The sequence below is a fragment of the Nerophis lumbriciformis genome, linkage group LG27, assembly GCF_033978685.3.
Source record: "Nerophis lumbriciformis linkage group LG27, RoL_Nlum_v2.1, whole genome shotgun sequence".
Lineage (NCBI taxonomy): Eukaryota > Metazoa > Chordata > Actinopteri > Syngnathiformes > Syngnathidae > Nerophis > Nerophis lumbriciformis.
The window spans coordinates 9,997,212-10,015,080 of record NC_084574.2 but is presented as its reverse complement, the minus strand read 5'-3'; the positions used below and the strand labels follow the sequence as shown (position 1 = coordinate 10,015,080).

At 40.3% G+C, this 17,869-nt stretch overlaps 1 protein-coding gene across 3 annotated transcripts in view; it reads left to right on the top strand.

The window, feature by feature from the left end:
* The window catches only part of znf827 (zinc finger protein 827), a 245,090-nt gene that overhangs the window by 87,012 nt on the left and 140,209 nt on the right, over nt 1–17,869 (top strand). The gene's annotated exons all lie outside the window — the stretch shown is intronic.

Here is a 17,869-nt window from a genome sequence, read left to right as displayed (position 1 = left end):
CCGTATTTTCCGCACTATAAGGCGCACCTAAAAACCACACATTTTCTCAAAAGCTGACAGTGCGCCTTATAACCCGGTGCGCTTTATTACGATTCATTTTCATAAAGTTTCGATCTCGCAACTTCGGTAAACAGCCGCCATCTTTTTTCCCGGTAGAACAGGAAGCGCTTCTTCTTCTACGCAAGCAACCGCCAAGGAAAGCACCCGCCCCCATAGAACAGGAAGCGCTTCTTCTTCTACTGTAAGCAACCACCCGCCCCCGGAAGAAGAAGAAAAAACGCGCGGATATCACCGTACGTTTCATTTCCTGTTTACATCTGTAAAGACCACAAAATGGCTCCTACTAAGCGACAAGGATCCGGTTCATAAAAAGACGCAATCTCTCCATCCGCACACGGATTACTACCGTATTTCACAGCAACTGATATTCCTGTGAACCGCACTGTGGAACGGGAGCACGTACGGTGAATATTCGCACCACAGGGAATGAGAAGTCATCCTTCACTGTGGTTCTAGCTTGCCATGCTAACTTCCACCCATGGTGATATTCAAAAGGAAGACCTTGCCAAAAGAGACCTTTCCAGCCGGCGTCATCATAAAAGCTAACTCGAAGGGATGGATGGATGAAGAAAAGATGAGCGAGTGGTTAAGGGAAGTTTACGCGAAGAGGCCGGGTGGCTTTTTTCACACAGCTCCGAAGGCGAACACACCTTCACTAAGACGGGCAGACAGCGCCGGACGACATACGCCAACATTTGCCAGTGGATCGTAAATGCCTGGGCAGATATTTCGGTCACAACTGTGGTCCGAGCTTTCCGGAAGGCAGGATTCACAGAACAACAGCGACACTGACTCCGATGACTTCGACGAGACGGAACCGGCCATTTCGGATACCACGCTTGCGCAACTTTTCAATTCGGACACCGAAGACGAAGAATTCGAAGGATTTACGAATGAAGAATAACTTCAGAAGGTGAGCGCTATGTTTATTTTGTGTGTTGTGACATTAACGTTCGAGCAACATTATGTTGCTATTGCTCTACACCATTTTGAATTTTACTATGTTTGTGATTGCACATTTGCGTACATTTTGGGACAGAGTTGTTAGAACGCTGGTTTTCAATATATTATTAAAGTTTGACTGAACTATCTGACTGTTTTTTTGACATTCCCTTTAGCGCAGCGTAGGCGCGGCTTATAATCCGGGGCGGCTTATTGGTGGACAAAGTTATGAAATATGTAATTCATTGAAGGTGCGGCTAATAATCCGGTGCGCCTTATAGTGCGGAAAATACGGTAGATTCAATCTTGCACGTGGAAAGTTGAAGTGAGGGCTTTAGTTGATATAACACTCCCATCAGGGGGTTCATTAATCCAGCACAACAGCGGCGCATTTATAAGTAAAGGTAAGACCATAATAACGTTTTTTGATTAAATGTGCTTTTTTGTGTGCTACAGTTTGTATGTGTAAAGTTAAGTTAAAGTACCAATGATTGTCACACACACACTAGGTGTGGTGAAATGTGTCCTCTGCATTTGACCCATCCCCTTGTTCACCCCCTGGGAGGTGAGGGGAGCAGTGGGCAGCAGCGCCCGGGAATCATTTTTGGTGATTTAACCCCCAATTCCAACCCTTGATGCTGAGTGCCAAGCAGGGAAGAATGCTGGTATGAGCTTTTAAACATAACCCGTTAACTGCTGCCAATCAAATGGTGAATAAGATACTCTTTAGGGTTCATATGTTTGTAAATCTGACTGTGATGAAGTCAGTGCCTCACCAGCCATCAACCTCACCGCACGTCACTGGTTACTGTATATGTCAGCAGCTAAATTAGGAGCCTTTGTTTTTTATTGGAAAATTGCAATCATAAACATATGTTTAATGTACTGTAAGATTCTTTGTTAAAATAAAGCCAATAATGCAATTTTTTTGTGGTCCCCTTTAGAAAAGTACCAGAAAGTATCGAAATACATTTTGGTACCGGTACCAAAATATTGGTATCGGGACAACCCTCGTTTGCTGTATAATCCGACTAATGGTTAAGATAGTGGACTATCAAAATAGTGGCTAGTTGTGGTCCTGTTGTGCACATTGACTTATAAAGCTGTGCGCTCTGAGAGCAGAGTGATGGTTGTATACTCCGAGGAATACGACACAGTGGTGTTTTTACAGTCGTGGTGGCTTTGTGAGTGTGGTTACCTTTTATGATGACCGTGGTCAGCCCATCTGGGCCAGATGTGATTAGACTCTCTTGATCCCAACACTGGCCTCGGTTTCCTGGCAACTGTTTTGCCTCTGACTGTAAACACCAAGCGAAGCTGCAGGCCGCTGTTGATGCTGCAAAGGATTATTTCACATTACCAGCATCTTTTGTTTGTGTCTTTTAATCAGCTCTTTAATAGAGTAACCTACAGCGCAGGAAAAGTAAGTTTTGACATCAGGTTTCGCCCAGGCTCCGCTCTCTTGACTTCCTCTTGTGGCGGTTTGTTAATATGTATCAGGAATATTCACTTTTCTTTGTTCGCTCTTGTCTGGCAAGCTGTAATATTTAGCTTATGAATATTGATACATGAAGTGTATATTAATGACCCTTGCTGACCTTAACCCTATCCTTATTGGCTCCCCCGTTGGTATCTGCAGGCTCATGAATATTAATCAGGTTCCATAACCTCCATTACCCTAATCTTTGCTGTCTAGCCTCCCAGAACGACCCGTTGTCATGGCAACGCCTATACTCCACTCCTCGAGACCAAGGGTGGGGAAAATATGGTTATTAAAAACAAGGGGACGGAGAAATCCAAATTACTTAAACATCTTCTCTGAGAGCAACGACCACATAGGCGTAATGGCAATTTGTTTTGTGAGTGCTTTTAGAGCTTTCTGGAGTATTGAACTGAAAGACGGACATTTACAAAAAAATTCAGGCCGGTAATTGTGTTGGGAATGTTCACAAAAGGACAGGTATTGTAATGGTGGTCATTTTGAGCCTCAAATGCTTTCTGCAATCAGACGCTGGCAAATTCACTCAGAGATCTTGCAAATGCGCGGCACTGGAGCAGTAACCGTAGATACGGCAGTAACACGCTGGTGCCTTTTGTACAGAACCCTAACTGTAAGTACGCTTTCATACAGCAGCCTCACAATTATGGTCGAAATGATAATCGCAATTATTGAATGTGTTAGGTAAACATGTATTTATTGCGCACACTATTTAAAAGAAAACACTATGTGAGCAAGGCCTTCATTTCAAAATGAAACTGAAAATTAAAAAATATATTAATATGACAAAAAACTAAGAGGTAAATAGGGATGGACGATATGACCTAAAATCTTCATGGCAATACTTATTGCAGCCTCCTGCTATAACAATATACATAGCAAAATATTATTTGGTATGTAAACGATAATAGAAGCTATAAAGCAGACCAGGGCCAATTAAGGCCCGGGGGCCACATGCAGCCCGTTAAGCTTTTCAATCTGGTCCCCCCAAATTTTTTTTAGATCTTTAAGATGGAAAGTGTAGCTGCCATTATGATGTGCAGTCATGTTTTCTAATGACCGTAAGTCTTGAACTATACTAAGTCTTTCAATGCTTGAAATCTGCACTTTTGCATGATATACTAGTTACTATGGTCATCTAATTAGTTACTATGGTCATCTAATTAGTTACTATGATCATCTAATTAGTTACTATGGCATACTTGCCAACCCTCCCGAATTTTCCGGGAGACTCCCGAAATTCAGCGCCTCTCCCGGAAACCTCCCGGGACAAATTTTCTCCCGAAAATCTCCCGAAATTCAGCTGGAGCTGGAGGCCACGCCCCCTCCAGCTCCATGCGACCTGAGTGAGGACAGCCTTTTTTCATGACAACAGGGGTGACAAGAACTAAATCATCCAGACTAGAGATAAATTGTATTATTGTGTTTATCTTACCTAAAAATAAATATATATATTAATTAAAAAAAAAAAAAAATACATTTTTACTATATTTTGCTAAAAACATCAAAATTAATTATATTTTTATTTGTATTTTTTCTGACTCCTTATTACATTCAGCCATAGAATTATACATTAAAATAAACATATTTGAAATAATTAATGTTAAATGATCATAATAATTCATTTAAAATGACCATATTTAATTATTAAAATAATTGCTTGTTTATCAACAACTAACATTTTATTCATTACATTTTGAAGCTCTCAGAAGTCAAGTTATGTTATAATCCTTAATATTTATTTATGCAAGTTTGAAGTATCAATTATCTAAACACAGTTTTGTTTGCATATTTTCAGTATTTATATATATATATATATGAAATACTTGACTTGATGAATTCTAGCTGTCAATATACTCCTCCCCTCTTAACCACGCCCCCTATGGTCATCTAATTAGTTACCATGGTAATCTAATTAGTTACTATGTAATCTAATTAGTTACTATGGTCATCTAATTAGTTACCTTGGTAATCTAATTAGTTACTATGGTCATTTAATTAGTTACTATAGTAATCTAAGTCACAGCAACTCAGACGAGGCACCAAGTAGTGTGGGTGGGAAGCGTTTCCACAGAGTGTTTCCAGAGCCTGAAATGTGGGTGTCAGGGACAGATGTGGAAGGAGATGTTTACAACAAAGTTGTAGGTTCATCTTTCGCTGTGTTTGTTGCATTTTTGTTCCGTTTCGCTTGATTGTAAAATATGTGGATGGAGAGGGTGTGTGACGTTCATATGTTGTCAATATTCAGTGTTTTATCCTTCATAGTTAATATTGTAAATCACACATTCTCTATTTTCATGTACCGTATTTTTCAGAGTATAAGTCGCACCGGAGTATAAGTCGCACCTGCCGAAAATGCATAATAAAGAAGGAAAAAAACATATATAAGTCGCACTGGAGCCCGGCCAAACTATGAAAAAAACTGTGACTTATAGTCCGAAAAATACGGTACATTCTGTCTGTCTCATTCAGTCAAAAAATGTATAATTCCATTCCGGTTTTTTTAAGGGGGTTTGTCATAACGTTTTTAGCATTCAGTCAGACATTATTGCGAGGTTTTGTATTAGTGTTTCTAAAAATCGATATACCGTCCCCTAGACACATTTTTTCTCTCTAAATTTGGCCCCCAAATCAAAATAATTGCTAGAGCAGTAACCGTAGATACGGCAGTAACACGCTGGTGCCTTTTGTACAGAACCCTAACTGTAAGTACGCTTTCATACAGTAGCCTCACAATTATGGTCGAAATGATAATCATTGAATGTGTTAGGTAAACATGTATTTATTGTGCACACTATTTTAAAAAAAACACCATGTGAGCAAGGCCTTAATTTCAAAATGAAACTGAAAATAAAAAAATATATTAATATGAGAAAAAACTAAGAGGTAAATAGGGATGGACGATATGACCTAAAATCTTCATGGCAATACTTATTGCAGCCTCCTGCTATAACAATATATATAACAAAATAGTATTTGGTATGTAAACGATAATAGAAGCTGTAAAGCATACCAGGGCCAATCAAGGCCCGGGGGCCACATGCGGCCCGTTAAGTTTTTCAATCTGGCCCGCCGGACATTCCCAAATAATTTTTTTAGATGTTTAAGATGGAAAGTGTAGCTGCCATTATGATTTGCAGTCATGTTTTCTAATGACCCTAAGTCTTCAACTATACTAAGTATGTCAATGGTTGGAATCGGCACTTTTGACTAGTTACTATGGTCATCTAATTATTTACTATGGCCATCTAATTAGTTACTATGGTCATCTAATTATTTACTATGGCCATCTAATTAGTTACTATGGTCATCTAATTAGTTACTATGGTCATCTAAGTCACAGCAGCTCAGACGAGGCACCAAGTAGTGTGGGTGGGGAGCGTTTCCACAGAGTGTTTCCAGAGCCTGAAATGTGGGTGTCAGGGACAGACAGGGAAGGAGATTTTTACAACAAAGTGTCACATATATCAGATTGTAAATTCATCTTTCGCTGTGTTTGTTGCATTTTTGTTCCGTTTCGCTTGATTGTAAAACATGTGGATGGAGAGTGGGTGTGACGTTCATATGTTGTCAATATTCAGTGTTTTATCCTTTGTAGTTAATATTGTAAATCACACATTCTTTATTTTCATGTACATTCTGGGTGTCTCATTCAGTCAAAAAAAATTCCGTTTTTTTAAGGCATAACGTTTTTAGCATTCATTCAGACATTATTGTGAGGTTTTGTATTAGTGTTCCTAAAAATAGATATACCATCCCCCAGACACATTTTTTTTCTCTAAATTTAGTCCCCGAGTCAAAATAATTACCCAGGCCTGTCCTACGGTGTGTAGTGTAACATGTTGAGCTATTCCTCTTCCTCAAGTAATGATGTTACCTGTAGTAAACATAATTTATTTGACTGCTACGTTGCGTTGACGACGCATTTGTTCGCTTGTCGCCATCACAGCTCGAAGGTGTCCTCAATATGCATCATCAGTTTTATCACGATCTTGCCAAAGAATCAAAAGCTCTTTCGTCGGCCAAATGTATACCATTTTGTTACCTTAGCGGTAACAAAAAATAGTGCAAATAAATAAAAAATAAAGCAATGCACCAAAGAAACATCCTACAAGGAACCAAGTGTACTGTTCACAGTCTATATATGAAAATGTCTTTAGACTTTTAGTAAAAAAAAAAAAAGGTTATTGCTTCCGTTATGTTGGCTTGTCTTTTGAGAGGTGGATGGCTACAGAGTCGCTTTGTTAAGGTTGTCAGTGCTTTGGGCATCCATGCTTTTGTGACTCTGCGGCGGGGCTTGGCACGCGTGGCAGTGGGCTCTGGGAGTAACAATAGCTCTATTTGGATTGTTAGCTTCCTGTCGCGGGTAGTGGAGGGGAGTGTTTTTACAGCAACGCCATGATTTGTTTGGCTGTGTAGGCCTGGGCAATACGGCCTCAAAATAAAATCTGACTTTTTTCACCAAAAAAATGAATTTACAATTTTTTCCCTTACTTTAAAAACAAAAACAATGAAAACAAATGACAGACACAATTCAAAACAAGTTTTTCTTTGAGTTGATCAAAAACTATGACACTATATACTAGGGGTGTAACACAAATTTTGGATCGGTACGTACCTTGGTTTAAAGGTCACGGTTCGGTTCATTTTCGGTACAGTAAGAAAACAACAAATATACATTTTTGGTTATTTATTTACCAAATGTGTAAACAATGGCATAACATACATATACACACAGAGTCCATTGCCAGGGTTAATGTGGTCAACATATATAAAATAAAAACTAAATAAGATAAGGCTCAGAATGGTTTCATAACAAGACATTTCTACATATAAAGTGCTTTTTTTGATTGATTGATTGACACTTTTATTAGTAGATTGCACAGTACAGTACATATTCCGTACAATTGACCACTAAATGGTAACACCCCAATAAGTTTTTCAACTTGTTTACGTCACGTTAATCAACATTAAACTGCCTGAAGTTGTTGTTCAGATTACCGTATTTTCCGCACTATAAGCCGCCCCGGGTTATTAGCCGCACCTTCAATGAATGGCATATTTCAAAACTTTGTTCACCTATAAGCCGCCCCGGGTTATAAGCCGCGCCTACGCTGCGCTAAAGGGAATGTCAAAAAAACAGTCAGATAGGTCAGTCAAACTTTAATAATATATTACAAACCAGCGTTCTAACAACTCTGTTCACCCCCAAAATGTAATGTGCAAATGTGCAATCACAAAAATATTAACACTCAAATTAGTGCAGAGCAATAGCAACATCAATAACTCAACGTTGCTCGAACGTTAATGTCACACAACACACAAAATAAACATTTAAAGCTCACTTTCTGAAATTATTCCTCATCCATAAATCCCTCGAATTTTTCTTCAGTGTCTGAATTAACAAATTGGGCGAATACGGCATCCAAAATGGCCGGCTCCGTCTCGTCGAAGTCATCAGAGTCAATGTCGCTGTTGTTGTCCAGCAGTTCCGTGAATCCTGCCTTCCGGAAAGTTCGGACCACAGTTGAGACCGATATATCCGCCCAGGCATTTACGATCCACTGGCAGATGTTGGCGTATGTCGTCCGGCGCTGTCTCCCTGTCTTAGTGGCGCAGGTCATCTTGTTGCTTCCTCTACCTACGCACTAAACACACAAATGAAATGAAACGTAATATCCGCGCGCTTCTTCTTCTACGGGGGCGGGTGCTTACCTTGGCGGTTGCTTACCGTAGAAGAAGAAGCGCTTCCTCTTCTACGGGGGCGGGTGCTTACCTTGGTGGTTGCTTACAGTAGAAGAAGAAGCGCTTCCTCTTCTATGGGGGCGGGTGCTTACCTTGGCGGTGCTTACCGTAGAAGAAGAAGCGCTTCCTCTTCTACGGGGAAAAAAGATGGCGGCTGTTTACCGTAGTTGCGAGACCTAAACTTTATGAAAATGAATCTTAATATTAATCCATATATAAAGCGCACCGGGTTATAAGCCGCACTGTCAGCTTTTGAGAAAATTTGTGGTTTTTAGGTGCGGCTAATAGTGCGGAAAATACGGTAAATAAAATGACAAAACTTTTCTTCTACATATAAAAAGTGCAACATTAAACAGTTTCAAGTCAACTCAGCCTCAGATTAACTTTTCTTTTCTCCCCCAGCCTGGCTAACTTGGCAGTAAGAGGATATATGGGCTCATTGTTCTTCCACCATAGAAGTGGATCAAAATCTAGTTTTTAATGCAATATGGACTTAAATCTGCTGCTATAAAAACATTTGTTATTGCTTTAGCCCTGCCTGACTCGCCGAGGAGAGGCTGTTTGAATGCGGTGGTGACGCTTCAAATGGGTTAGCATGTTTGACGTGTTGCCAGAAGCAGCTGCTGAACAATGTCGGCAAACCTCCGTCCTCCATTGTTGTATCGCGCAGCCAAAGTGTTCCCAAACGGGAGATCTTAACGAGGCAGGAGGGTCTTCCAGCTCTGGCTTTTACATGTTGTCCTAGCCCGGTCGCTGCTAACATGCCGTGTGTTGTGCCTCGGTGTGCATTGTTTACACAACATGCGTTACGCTACTTAATATGTCCGTGTGGAAACTCGTTCGGTACACCTCCGAACCAAACCGAAACCCCCGTACCGAAACGGTTCAATACAAATACAAAACCGTTACACCCCTACTATATACCAGGGGTGCCCACACTTTTTCTGCAGGCCAGCTACTACAATTGACCAAGTGGAGGGGATATATATATATATGTATATATATATATAGTTTATATTTCCTTATTTAAGAAAGGGACGATTTTGTGAACAAGTTAAGATAGATAGATAGTATTTGATTGACTCCTTCAGGAGAGTTCCCTCAGGAAAATTAGAAGGTGTTTAATGATAATACAAGCATGTTTAACATTCCTTTCTTTCATGAAGACAAGAATATAAGTTGGTATAATTGTGATGACTTGCATTGATTGGAATCAGACAGTAGTGATAATAATGTCCACATTTTCAAATGAAGGAGAAAAAAAGTCCTCCTTTCTGTCCAATCCCACATGAAAGTGCTTGCTTTTTGCCATCTTATTTGTCCAGCTTCCATACTCCTTTTATACACTTTACAAGAAATACATTGGCGGCAAACTCCGTAGCTTGCTAGCTTGTGTGCGCTAGCTTTCTGAGGCTCTTATTTTGTTAACACAGGCAGGATGAATCAGCGCTTTTATTGTGAAGACAGGAACTGTGCAGTCGGTCTTTAGAGTTTTGGAGAGTTTGTTGAAATAAAAATAGTTTCTCGCCTTCCTGTCGGTCATTTTTTCTTAATAATGATCTGGCAGCAGACAGCGTCATCTCACAAGACCCTCAGGTGTCGTGAATGTCAATCAAGTGATGAAAGTGACGTCTTTGTGAAGATTGATGATCACTCATTTTTAGGTGTATTTTTTTAATGCCTGGCTGGCGATGGACTGACACACCCTCCACCATCCACTGCCTTACTCTTAGCAACATTCTAATTTGAATTGTTGTTCTTTTTAGACCAGGTGTAAATTGTACTTTTTATGGACTAAATTAGGAGCTTTATCTGAGAAGCAGTACCTCTCTTGAATAAAATACTGTTTGCGGCTTGCTCACAGTTGAATTTTTCAAAGCAAGAAATAAGGAAGAACGCCATTGGCTAGCTTGTGTTGCCATTAGTGGTTTAACAGAACACATTTGTGCTATAACGGTCTATATCTTTCACAATTACTAAGTTTGTGTAATAATTACATTTTTTTTACCAGCCTAGATAAAAATATTGGTGTTTACGGCGGTCACTTACCCTGTCTTGTCAACATGTTCGGCAGCACTGTTTTCTGTGATCAAAGTCTCTTTTCGGTGGTCGAGTTTTCAGTACATCACTTGTCAATACTGCGCAAATAATAGGTTATATTTATATATATATATGTGTATATATACATATATATTTGTGTGTATATATATATGTATGTATATATGTATTTATAAATGTGTATGTATATATATCCATCCATCCATCCATTTTCTACCGCTTATTCCCTTTGGGGTAGCGGGGGGCGCTGGAGCCTATCCCAGCTACAATCGGGCGGAAGGCGGGGTCCACCCTGGACAAGTCGCCACCTCATCACAGGGCCAACACAGATAGACAGACAACATTCACAAACTATGGACCATTTAGTGTTGCCAATCAACCTATCCCCAGGTGCATGTCTTTGGAGGTGGGAGGAAGCCGGAGTACCCGGAGGGAATCCACGCAGTTACGGGGAGAATGATCCCAAGCCCGGGATTGAACTCAGGACTACCCAGGACCTTTGTATTGTGAGGCAGATGCACTAACCCCTCTTCCACCGTGCTGCCTATGTATATATATATATATATATGTATGTATATATATATATTAGGGGTGTAACGGTACGTGTTTTGTATTGAACCGTTTCAGTACGGGGGTTCCGGTATGGTTCGGAGGTGTACCGAACGAGTTTCCACACGAACATGTGAAGTAGCCGCCTAAGCTAAAGTCTTAACAAGCTGCACCGCTTCCTTCTGCCTGTCTCTGTCAGTCCTCTACACAGCACCCAGCATTGTCCCACCCACACAACCATCTGATTGGTTACAAACAGAGCGGTAACAGCCAATCAGCAGTGCGTATTCAGAGCGCATGTAGTCAGTGCTTAGCGTTTAGCAGGTAATCATCAGACAGCGGACTCTCCCCAAATTATAATGAACACCTCCCAGTCAACTACTAGTAACATCACTATGAGCCCGTTGACCTTCTAGAAAATTAAACTGCAGCTCAGCTCGCTCGCAGTCCTGGCTTGAGGTGAAGGCTAATTCGCTTTTAGCGTAACGTTAGCTCATTTTGCGGTGTGTGTGTGCGTGCGTGTGTGTGTGTGTGTTAGCTCATTGTGCGGTGTGTGTGTGTGTGATAAAAATCAACCACAGGCTTCCCAAATGCTGTAATAAATTAAGCATGATGAGTTGACTTGAAACTGTTTAATGTTGCACTTTTTATATGTAGAAGAAAAGTTGTATAATTTGATTTAATCTGAGCAACAACTTGAGGCAGTTTAATGTTGATTAACGTGGGCAGAATTATTATAGTGTTCCCAATGTTAAAAGGATAAAGCCATTGTTTACAAATTTGGTAAATAAATAACCAAAAAATGTATATTTTGTTGTTTTCTTAATGTACCGAAAATGAACCGAACCGTGACCTCTAAACCGAGGTATGTACTGAACCGAAATTTTTGTGTACTGTTACACCCCTAATATATATACTGTATATATATGTATGTGTGTGTATATGTACGTGTGTGTGTGTGTGTGTGTATATATATGTATGTGTGTGTGTATATATATATATATATATATATATATATATATATATATATATATATATATATATCCCATCCATCCATCCATCCATCCATCCAACACCAACATGCTGGTAGTAATGTTTTATGTTCGTGTGGTTTGGATTTGATTTCAGTTATTCCCATGTTTGCAAACACACTGTCCGTGCCTGAAAGGTGATTGCCGGGAAATGGGAAGGTGTTGTTCTGTGTCCGGCGGGGAAGTGTGGACTCACGGAGACGATAGTGTTTACACGGGAGGTGATACCTGTTGGAATTGTGCCGTTAGTCGTCATAAGATTGGTAATAAAAGCTAAAAATAGCAGCGGACGTTGTGTAATTTATTCTGGGTGCTACAATGTATTACTTTAGTTTGTTTTTAGTAAAAAAAAAAAACTTATTTTCAAGGTGTGGCGGTAATGAACATGCCGTGACGGTCAATAGTGGTATATGGTAAATGGGTTATACTTGTATAGCGCTTTTCTACTGTCAAGCTACTCAAAGTTTTCATAACACACTGATGGCGGGAGCTGCCATGCAAGGCACTAACCACGACCCATCAGGAGCAAGGGTGAAATGTCTTGCTCAAGGACACAACGGACATGACTAGGGTGGTGGAAGCTGAGTTCGAATCTGGAACCTTCACGTTGCTTGTACGGCCGCTCTACCAACCGAGCCACGCCGTCCCCATTTACATTAGTGGAAACCCTGACTTCTGTTTCCCATGCTGGAATAAGTTTGTTGTGCTGCTGCCAAACATTGCAGCGTGCAGTCATTAGTTCCACGCCTGTTGCCACAAATCTAAACTACTGTCAACACTTTTATTTGGAACAAACGTCTGCTTCGTGTTAGCATTAGCCATGTTTTGCTCGGTGTGTGTCTCCGCTAAGGAAATAAGGGGGAGGGCAGAAGCTACGGAAGCTCCTGGGGGGTCAAAGTATGTTGGAGCAAAAATAGATGAAAAAAACTCGAATGTATCAATACAATCGCTATATCTATCGCCTAGTATGTGCACACCATGCAACACTGCTTTGCAGGGTGATCGTGCGCCAGCGTCTCGGCGCGCGAGCATTTTTTTGGGTGGTTTTGGTTCAGGTTTGCATGTTGGCACTCTGTTGTGAAGACACACATGTGCATTATATTGATATCGCGCTTTTCTCTAGTGACTCAAAGCGCTTTTACAGAGTGAAAGCCAATATCTAAGTTACATTTAAACCAGTGTGGGTGGCACTGGGAGCAGGTGGGTAAAGTGTCTTGCCCAAGGACACAACGGCAGTGACTAGGATGGTGGGAGCGGGGATCGAACCTGGAACCCTCAAGTTGCTGGCACGGCCACTCTATCAACCGAGCTGTACCGCCCCAATGATGATGAGATGTGATAATGTATTTATTTTCCTAATATTTTCAGTATTTACCAGTTGACGTATCTGTTATTACTAATTAGTATTAAGGATTTACAAGTTAAAGGGGAACATTATCACAATTTCAGAAGGGTTAAAACCATTAAAAATCAGTTCCCAGTGGCTTATTATATTTTTCGAAGTTTTTTTCAAAATTTTACCCATCACGCAATATCCCTAAAAAAAGCTTCAAAGTGCCTGATTTTAACCATCGTTATAAACACCCGTCCATTTTCCTGTGACGTCACACAGTGAAGACAACACAAACAAACACGGCGGAAAGAACAGCAAGCTATAGCGACATTAGCTCGGATTCAGACTCGGATTTCAGCGGCTTAAGCGATTCAACAGATTACGCATGTATTGAAACGGATGGTTGTAGTGTGGAGGCAGGTAGCGAAAACGAAATTGAAGAAGAAACTGAAGCTATTGAGCCATATCGGTTTGAACCGTATGCAAGCGAAACCGACGAAAACGACACGACAGCCAGCGACACGGGAGAAAGCGAGGACGAATTCGGCGATCGCCTTCTAACCAACGATTGGTATGTGTTTGTTTGGCATTAAAGGAAACTAACAACTATGAACTAGGTTTACAGCATATGAAATACATTTGGCAACAACATGCACTTTGAGAGTGCAGACAGCCCAATTTTCATCAATTAATATATTCTGTAGACATACCCTCATCCGCGCTCTTTTCCTGAGAGCTGATCTGTCCAGTTTTGGAGTTGATGTCAGCAGGCCAGGGAAGCTAGGGTCGATAGGGGGTTTAGCTCGTTCGTCTGCGGGAACAAACTGTCGCCATTGCTTGCCGTGCTACCGAGGTCCTTTGTCCCTGAATTGCTCACACACTCCGGCAGATTCAATGGGGGTCTGGCGGCAGATTTCTTTGACTTTATCGTTGGAAATGCATCTGCTTTGAGTGTCGCAGGATATCCACACATTCTTGCCATCTCTGTCGTAGCATAGCTTTCGTCGGTAAAGTGTGCGGAACAAACGTCCAATTTCTTGCCACTTTCGCATCTTTGGGTCACTGGTGCAACTTGAATCCGTCCCTGTTCGTGTTGTTACACCCTCCGACAACACACCGACGAGGCATGATGTCTCCAAGGTACGGAAAACAGTCGAAAAAAACGGAAAATAACAGAGCTGATTTGACTCAGTGTTTGAGAAAATGGCGGATTGCTTCCCGATGTGACGCCACGTTGTGACGTCATCGCTCCGAGAGCGAATATTAGAAAGGAGTTTAATTCGCCAAAATTCATCCATTTAGAGTTCGAAAATCGGTTAAAAAAATATATGGTCTTTTTCTGCAACATCAAGGTATATATTGACGCTTACATAGGTCTGGTGATAATGTTCCCCTTTAAGTCCCTAGGATAGACGGGTTAGCAAACCTCCAAAAGCTGCCTTTTTGTGTCCCCCTCTGCTCCCAACAACTCACTCTGTCTTTTGTTCGCCCCTTGGTGGTTGGCTGACTGTTGGTTGTGAAAGTGCTTGATTTGATATGCAGTGGAGCCTGTTTTTTTAAATTAATTTGAATCATCTTAATTTAATTATTACAGCCAAAATTGTGATCGTGATTAAAATTTGATTAATTGTAGAGTGGCCACACACAGGGAGAATTCTGCCTCTGTTGTGGCCCTAGTGCAGACCTGGGCAAATTAAGGCCCGGGGGCCGCATGCGGCACGTTAAGCTTTTTAATCTGGCCCGCCGGACATTCCCATATAATTTTTTTAGATCTTTAAGATGGAAACTGTAGTCGCCATTATGATGTGCAGTGATGTTTTCTAATGACCCTAAGTCTTGAACTATACTAAGTATTTCAATGCTTGAAATATTTGCTTGTGCATGATGTACTAGTTACTATGGTCATCTAATTAGTTACTATGGTCATCTAATTAGTTAATATGGTCATCTAATTAGTTACTATGGTCATCTAATTAGTTACTATGGTCATCTAAGTCACAGCGGCTCAGACGAGGCACCAAGCAGTGTGGGTGGGGAGCGTTTCCACAGAGTGTTTCCAGAGCCTGAAATGTGGGTGTCAGGGACAGACGTGGAAGGAGATTTTTACAACAAAATTCTAAAGCTTAGTGATATGTCAGATTGTAGGTGTTTTTTTGTTGTTTTTTTTACCCTTCGCTTTAATTTTTTGCTGTTTGTTGCATTTTTGTTGCGTTTTGCTTGATTATAAAATATGTGGATGGAGAGGGGGTGTGACGTTTATATGTTGTCAATATTCAGTGTTTTATCCTTCATAGTTAATATTGTAAATCACACATTCTTTATTTTCTTGAACATACTGGCTGTTTTCTTCAGTAAAAAAAATTTAAATTCCATTCCGTTTTATAAGGCGGTCTGTCATAACGTTTTTAGCATTCAGACATTATTGTAAGGTTTTATATTAGTGTTCCTAAAAATCAGACATAACAGCCCCCAGACACGTTTTTTTCTGTAAATTTCACCACCACCCCCCCCCCATGGCAAAATAATTGCCCAGGCCTGTCCTAGTGCTACCTCCGAAAATTGAATATTTTGGGGTCAACTCTGATCACTTTGTTTTAGTGAACCAACATTAGACCTTTTTTCCCCAAAACATTCAGGAACTCCCAAGTTCCTGGAACCTTTAACTGAAGTTTCTTGCGTTCCACTGCATTCCACAGTCCAGGGTAGTTTATACAAATCAGGCTGATGACGTATGAAGGAGTGCTACTGTATATTTCTACACTGACACCATGTAAATAAACGGACAGTATTAGGTCGTATTTCTTTTACGAAAGTGTAAGTAAATGAAATACAAAGCAATAATATACAAAACGATATGATGTAAAAACTAAGTGCACCGGATTTTACATTAACAATATATAAAGAATACATGTCAGTGTTTATCTCACATACAGTACAACAAAGTAAATAGTGAACATTTGATGTGATCTAATCTTCGTTCCACCAGTCCTTTATTTCGCATTTCTCTTCAAACTACGAGGTCATGGTCCTGGTTGGAGTCGCCACTTCCGTCTATATGTCCGTCTGAATACTTTATATTCAATACAGGCCAAACGTTTGGACACACCTTCTCATTCACAACACAACTGATGGTCCCAACCCCATTGATAAAGCAAGAAATTCCACTAATCAAACCAGACAAGGCACACCTGTGAAGTGGAAAAACCATTAAAGGGGGCTACCTCTTGAAGCTCATTGAGAGAATGCCAAGAGTAATCATAGCAAAGGGTGGCTATTTTGAAGAAACTAGAATATAAAACATGTTTTCAGTTATTTCACCTTTTTTTGTTAAGTACATAACTCCACATGTGTTCATTCATAGTTTTGATGTGACAATCTACAATGTAAATAGTCATGAAAATAAAGAAAACACATTGAATGAGAAGGTGTGTCCAAACTGTACTGTATATATATATATATATATATATATATATATATATATATATATATATATATATATATACCGTATTTTTCGGACTATAAGTCGCAGTTTTTTTCATAGTTTGGCCAGGGGTGCGACTTATACTCAGGAGCGACTTATGTGTGAAATTAATAACACATTACCGTAAAATATCAAAGAATATTATTTATCTCATTCACGTAAGAGACTAGACGTATAAGATTTCATGGGATTTAGCGATTAGGAGTGACAGATTGTTTGGTAAACGTATAGCATGTTCTATATGTTCTAGTTATTTGAATGACTCTTACCATAATATGTTATGTTAACATACCAGGCACGTTCTCAGTTGGTTATTTATGCCTCATATAATGTACACTTATTCAGCCTGTTGTTCACTATTCTTTAATTATTTTAAATTGCCTTTCAAATGTCTATTCTTGGTGTTGGCTTTTATCATATAAATTTCCCCAAAAAATGCGACTATATGTTTTTTTCCCCTTCTTTATTATGCATTTTCGGCCGGTGCGACTTATACTTCGAAAAATACGGTATATATAAATACATTTAAAAGAGTTTATCCACTTCTCGTATCTTTGCGTATTAAAATGACGTTTGCTCTAAACTGCACACTAGTTTAAATAAACGCATTGTAATGGCAGCTGAAACTTAGACTACCAAAGTTTTAGGAACACCCCCCAACTGTGTTTAACCAATTAGCTGTCAACAGAACATCCCATCCCCGCTCTTGGGTTCCTGGAACCTTTGGAAAGTCCCACCTTGCTACGAGGAACGAAAACTAGTTCCTGAAGAACTAAATCTACCCGGGTAGTTTTTGGTGGGAACATACTTGCCAACCCTCCCGGATTTTCCGGGAGACTCCCGAAATTCAGCATCTCTCCCGAAAACCTCCCGGGACAAATTATCTCCCGAAATTCAGGCGGACTCAGGTCCATGCGGACCTGAGTCCACTTTCCCACAATATAAACGGTGTGCCTGCCCAATGACGATATAACTGTAGAATGATCGAGGGCGAGTTCTTGGTTCCTTATGTGGGTTTATTGTTAGGCAGTTTCATTAACGTCCTCCCAGCGCAGCAACAACAGCAGTCACGTTTTGGTCTACCGTAAAGCAGTTCGTCTGCCGTAAACAGCAATGTTGTGACACTCTTAAACAGGACAATACTGCCATCTAGTGCATTTGATGAAAGCACT